We start from the raw sequence: 6,000 nt of genomic DNA on the forward strand, positions 1-6,000 counted from the left end.
TATATATCCAGTAATTTTTGCTCTGCTGATACATAGGAACAGTTGTTCAGAAAGATAATCTGAACTGAGATGGGTCCCAACAGAACCCATGTAAACCAGTGCATTTTCTTTCTGTCCTTAACAAAAATAGAAGACAAATTTAGATGTATGCTTTTTCTTTAGCAGCTGAGAGGTTGAGTGGTGGTTCAGAACAGGGATAGTGCGGTCAACAGTGCGGACAGCTACTGGGGTGGAATTTCACCTTATCTCAAGAGCCAGGTCTCCTTCTTGTCTTGGAGGTTGGACATCAGCCAGCATGGAGCCGCTCTCTGCTCTCCATCTCAGAGGAGACAGGGCTCTGTGCAGCAGCACTGTAGGATCATACTGAGATCCACTTCCTTTGCACCCCCTCAGACTGGTTAACTATCAAGTTGGCCCTAAATGCAAGCTATTGACTTCTGTCTCCACTTCTACTTCTGTATCCTGTTCCCTTCGATGGAATTATTCAAAATGACTCTCTTTTCAGTTCTTGACTCAGTCTTTCTCCCCAAAGTCATGGCAAGCTCTGTTCCCCCTCCATGACTAGTGACAGGTTCTAGAAACCCAGCCCAAGTTAGAGGCCAGGCTTCTCACCGCCTATCCACAAACCTACTCTGTTTTGTAGACCTCCACAGTCATTCAGCTGGTGAGAGACAGAGTCAGGACTCAACCCATTCTCTTTGCATTATCATTCTGCTCAGAGGTTGACCATTTAAGTAACTAGTTCATTCAAACTCTGCACTTGAACACTGTATTCACAGTTTATTATTTCCATACTCTAGATTATCCAGTTTGATTAAATAGATAAAGTGGACCAGAGAAAATGAATAAAATTCCTACTGTGGTCACAGTCACAACTGAAAGTGAAGGTCAGGGTAGGGATGGTGGGCACCAGAAATTCAGAACAATGGTGGGTAGATGCAGAAGGACATGAGTATCATACCCACCCCAACGCTTTATTTCAAAGCTCCTTTTGGTGGAAATGGAGGCTTTACCTCTTGTAATACTTCCGCTGTCTCCAGAGCACCTGGGACACCAAGCACAGCACCCAGCAGAGGCCCGCCCACAAAACCATGTGCTTTGGTGTCTGTTTGAAAGGAGGAGAGACAAGTGTGTTTTCCAAGTTGATTTCAGAACAAGATAAGCAAAACAAAGAAAGAAACATTGTTCTGCTTCTCATGATGCTTCATGAGAAGCAGACTAAAAGATCCTGTGGAGTACCTCTAAAAATTCTCAGTAATCGTGGGGATCTCCAATCACCAGTGTTCATTAATTTAGTCATCCTGATGGGGTTTCAGTTTGGCTGAAAGAGCACAGCATTCTCTGAATAGAGCATCATTGTAATTAAAAATAGTGACATGGTTTTATGAAATTTTGTTACCACTGGCCCTTTTAGATAAGGTATTTTTAAAATTATTATCATTATTATTAATTTCAATTTCTCTTCAGTATCCTTCTAAGGAAGAGTTGAAGGTGTGGCAGGGTCAGGGTCAGGATCAGAGTGCGAGTTAGGATCCGTCATAGTCTGGACCTCCTGGGAACATTGGATTCCACTGAGTGCTCCCTTTCTCTGGAAACTTGCTCCTCTCATGGCCTCAGTGACACCACATGTTCTTGACTTTCTTCCTATCTCATACACTTTCTCTCTGTAACCTTTGATGGCTCTTTCCCTCCATTTCAGCCTCTCCTTACTGGGTTTCCCTAGGACTCAATGCTGGGCTCTCAGCTCTCCTTTATCATGACATAGATGTCTCCTTCATTCCTGGCTTTCCCCCATCCACATGCTGATGAGTCTCCAATTATGTCTCCTTCACTGACAGCTTCACTGGGCTACAAACTACAAACTTGCATTACAAGTGTAATATATTTAAACATGTCCAGATTTTGTTTCCCATGAAGAATCATATCACCACTTCTCACACTCCCTTAGCCATCAGGGTTTAGCAGTGAGACCAGAAGGAATTTTTGTATCTTTCAATATATTAGGATTAGGTATATAAATAGAAGATTGCCACCTGACTTTGCTGGCTGGGCTGTGAAGCTTGCTGCCCCAGGGCAGGGGAGGAAGGGACCAAGAGGAATGAAAACTGGAAGCCTATTTCTTCTGGTATTAAGGGATTATAGGGAAAAGAAGGTAGGGCAGAAGAGACAGAAGGAGACACAGGGGTGCTGGTCTTTCCTCCCTGAACTCCCACTTAGGCAGAGGGAGGACGATGCTGAATGTCCTTGCCCATTTTACTTTGGAAGCTCTGAATGGAGAGCATCACCTAGCTGGCCTTTCTGCCAACCTTGGTGTTGGGGAGCAGATGGTGGATGAACATATCTGAGTAACGTCAGTGGTACGGCACAGTCAGGTAAAGGTGAGCTGGGTGGTAGCTCCCTAAGCTATCCCCAGTCCCCACATGGTGAGGATAGAACTCAGAACTTCCCACATGTTGGCAATGTGTCCATGGATCCTAGCTGGATAGGGAGCTAGTAAACACTAACAGGGCCAAGGTGGGTGTTTGGGCCAGGAATTGGGTAGAGAATATGGCAGACACCCAGATAGGTGTACAGGGCCAGCTGGCATGAGGCTGAGTCAGCCAGGGGGTCTCTGAGCCCCCACCAAGCTCTCACCAAGCCACGCTGGCTGCCAGCATCAGCAGTGAATGCCAGCAGGGCAAGCAGGGACCGGGTCCATGTGCATAAGATGTATTGCTGTAGAGCCCACAGCAGGCAGGGATGCCAGAAAATACAAAGACTCCTTCCAAGCACAGCTGGGGGGTCACCAGGGTCTCCCACCACCTTGAGGGGGAGAAGTGTTCAGAGATGGAGAGTTTGAATCTATTTAAAATCTTCTGTTAGATGAAGAATACCCGTCTGTACTAACTCTAGTTCCCTCCCTCTGCCTGGCTCCAGTCCCCAGTGGGTTAGGCATCATGAGGAAGACCTGAGAAGAGGCAATAATTTCTTTGTATTTCTGGAATCAGAGATCCCTCAGCTCCTACATCTGATTGTTCAACATCTAGCATGTATCTTAGACTGAATCTAGCTCAAAATGAATTCCTGCCCTCTCTCCTAAAAAGAACCATGGTCCACTCCCAGTTTTCCCTACCCCAGTCAGTGATAGCACTGTACCCCATGGGTTTAAGGTTCACTGTTGATTTCTCTGTTCCCCTCATCCTCCCATCTAATCCATCAGTAAGCCCTGCCCGCTCTACCCCACATATGTCGTAGGCCCACTTCTCTCTTTCTCCACTATCATTTTATCCTTGCAATGATTACTCCAATACCTTCCCCGCTGTTCTCCTTCGTGCCCATCTGGTGCCTTGTATATGACAGAAAAAGATACCCTTCTGTACAGGTGAACGTAGCCCCAGGCTGGACATAAGGCTTGGTGCATGGCACAAAAGCTAGATTTCAACCCCCTACTCACCGTCTCTGCCTGGCATCATGGTGTGAGATCCAGGCTACAAATGAGCCAGTAACCCTCTTCATTCCTGTGCTCCTCCTGATGATCATTTATCCACCTGCACCCAGAATGATCTTTTTAAAACATAAATCGGGTATCTCTTCCCAGCTTGAAGACCCTCAACAGCTTCCCCAAACCCTTAGACAAAGTGTCAGCTTCCCACCATGCCTGTGATGTCCTGCATGGTGGGAGTCCTGCTTCCAACTCCAGCCTTGTCACACTTGCACACAGCCACTTTTTTCCCCTCAGGGCAATGCCAGTCCATCCTTTGGGCTCTTGCTGTTCTCATACTGGGAAATGCAGGCTGCCTTCTTTCCTTCTTCCAGGTTTGGGCTCAGCTGGCATCTCCCCAGTAAGAATTTCCCCCCATGACCCCATTCATATTGCCATCCTCCCCATACCCTCGATCATATTACCTGTGTTGCTTTCTTGATAGCAGTTATGAACCTCTAAATCTCCTTTTTCAGGTGTTCATTCGCTTGTTGCTTGTTTCTCCATGCTCACACCAGAATCAAAGTTCCCAAAGCAGGGACCATTTCTGTATGATACAACTCTGCTTTCAGAGTCTTGAACAGTGAATGGCACATATCTGTTGAATAAACCCTTGAATTAAAGAATCAATAGTGAAGATTGCATGTGGTGCTATTGTAGGCATCTCATAAAAGGACTACAAACTGCTCACCAGCAAAGCTAAGATTTTAGTATTTCTCCAAGAGACAGAATAATGGCTCTACGGAACAGTAAACAGTAGACACCAGAAGCCTGTGAACAGTTTGCTGGACAGCAAATCGTCCCCTTACATTGTAAGTTTCTCAATAATAAATGACATCAGAAGTTGATGTCACCGTCATCAGTGAATCGTAACAAAACCCATACTTAATTTTTATAGATCTTTCAAAAGTTCAAAAACAATTGCTATAATATACGCTGCTTAGAAAACAAAACTATTGATGGAAAGATCAATAAAACCCACTTAAAAGTGAGATGAGACCTTCTAGATTACCATGTAAGTCAGGTTAAAGATTTCTTACCTAAAGAAAACCTAATTTTAATAAATAATTCATACAACATGTTCTGTTTTGCTAATTCAGTCAGGGTGATAGTGAAATATCTTCCCCTTTCATTTTTATGGTGTTTAAATTTCAGCTGAGGACAGCACGATATAAAAGATGCCTCTTAGCTTCGTGATTCCATTACCCAATTCGAAACGAGGAAAGATCAAGTTTTAAGGTGGTGGAGTCCCTTAACAAGGCCATGGGAAACTTATACATTCTTTTGATGATCATCTTATTCTCTGACTCTGAAACTTTTTTTTTTTTTTTACCATTTGTCTATATCCTGTTCGTGGTTGAAAAATTCTGATCACAAAGAATGATATAACACCCACTAAACAATAATTCAAATAAAATAATCTTAACATCTATTCATCATCAAGTTTTCAAATTTCCTAAAACCTTATTCATCGTGTTACTAAATCCAGGAACTGGCCACTTTTCACACAGTTTACTCTCCTGTGTAGCCCTTGTAAATGAGGATTACTGAGCATGACTAAACCCCGTTGTAACCAGTTCACAGAACTGCTAGAATCAGGGTGTGTATCAAGGGTCACCACTGTTAGTTATCTCCTCATATCCCAGGCTACCAAGACGGGTTCATGATCTGTGGCTCCAGCTTGAGGTTTTTTCTGTTCAATTTAGAAAAAGCAGTGGTTGCATGGTAGACTGGGTTTCACAGACATATTGTAAGACCGCTACAAGACAAGATATGATACAAGCTCTGCTCAACAAGAGAAAATAACAGTTAATTTTTACTTGAAACGCACTCTCCTTTTCTTCACATGTCCTCTTTCTCTTCTTTCTTGTCTCCCTTCCTTCCTTCTCTCCTTCCAGTACCTACTGAATTTCACCTATGCATGAAGCCCACTGTGAGGTCACTACACATGAACACATTGATGGAAGACCCTATTGCCATGCCTAGAGCAAAGCAGATTGTTCTGGGGTAGGGTGGGAGGCAGTAGGGATAGAATTGAGTACATGAACTCTACCTTTGATCCTGACATCATTGAATCCTTTATTTGGACTTAGCCTAGACACAAGTCAATTAATCTAAGCTCTCTTCTTGTGTCATGCAGTCCTTAATAAATGATTCTCCAGCTTTTGTTTAAATGAATGAATATATTTTGCCATGATGCAGTATGGCATGAAAAAAGACCTGTACTATCACTCAGAAAATGCTGAATAATTCACAAGACAGTATATATAAAGCACAGTGTAATAGGAAATGCGTTGGAATAGAAACTCTCAGACCTGATTTCGAGTCCTAATTTTGTCCCCAGTGTGCTATGTGACCTTGAGTCAGTCACTCCCTTCATATGAACCTGACCTTCCTCATTAGAAAAATTAGAGGATTCTTTTCATCAAAAGTGACAGAAACCCAGCCAAAACCAGCTCAGGCAAAAAAAGAGCATTTTTTGGACTCAAGCATCTTCAGGCATGGCTGGATGCAGGTATCGGACAGTATAAAAGGAATAC

The sequence above is a fragment of the Lontra canadensis genome, unplaced genomic scaffold (assembly GCF_010015895.1).
Source record: "Lontra canadensis isolate GAN:19392208 unplaced genomic scaffold, GSC_riverotter_1.0 scaffold99, whole genome shotgun sequence".
In the NCBI taxonomy this organism is placed as follows: domain Eukaryota; kingdom Metazoa; phylum Chordata; class Mammalia; order Carnivora; family Mustelidae; genus Lontra; species Lontra canadensis.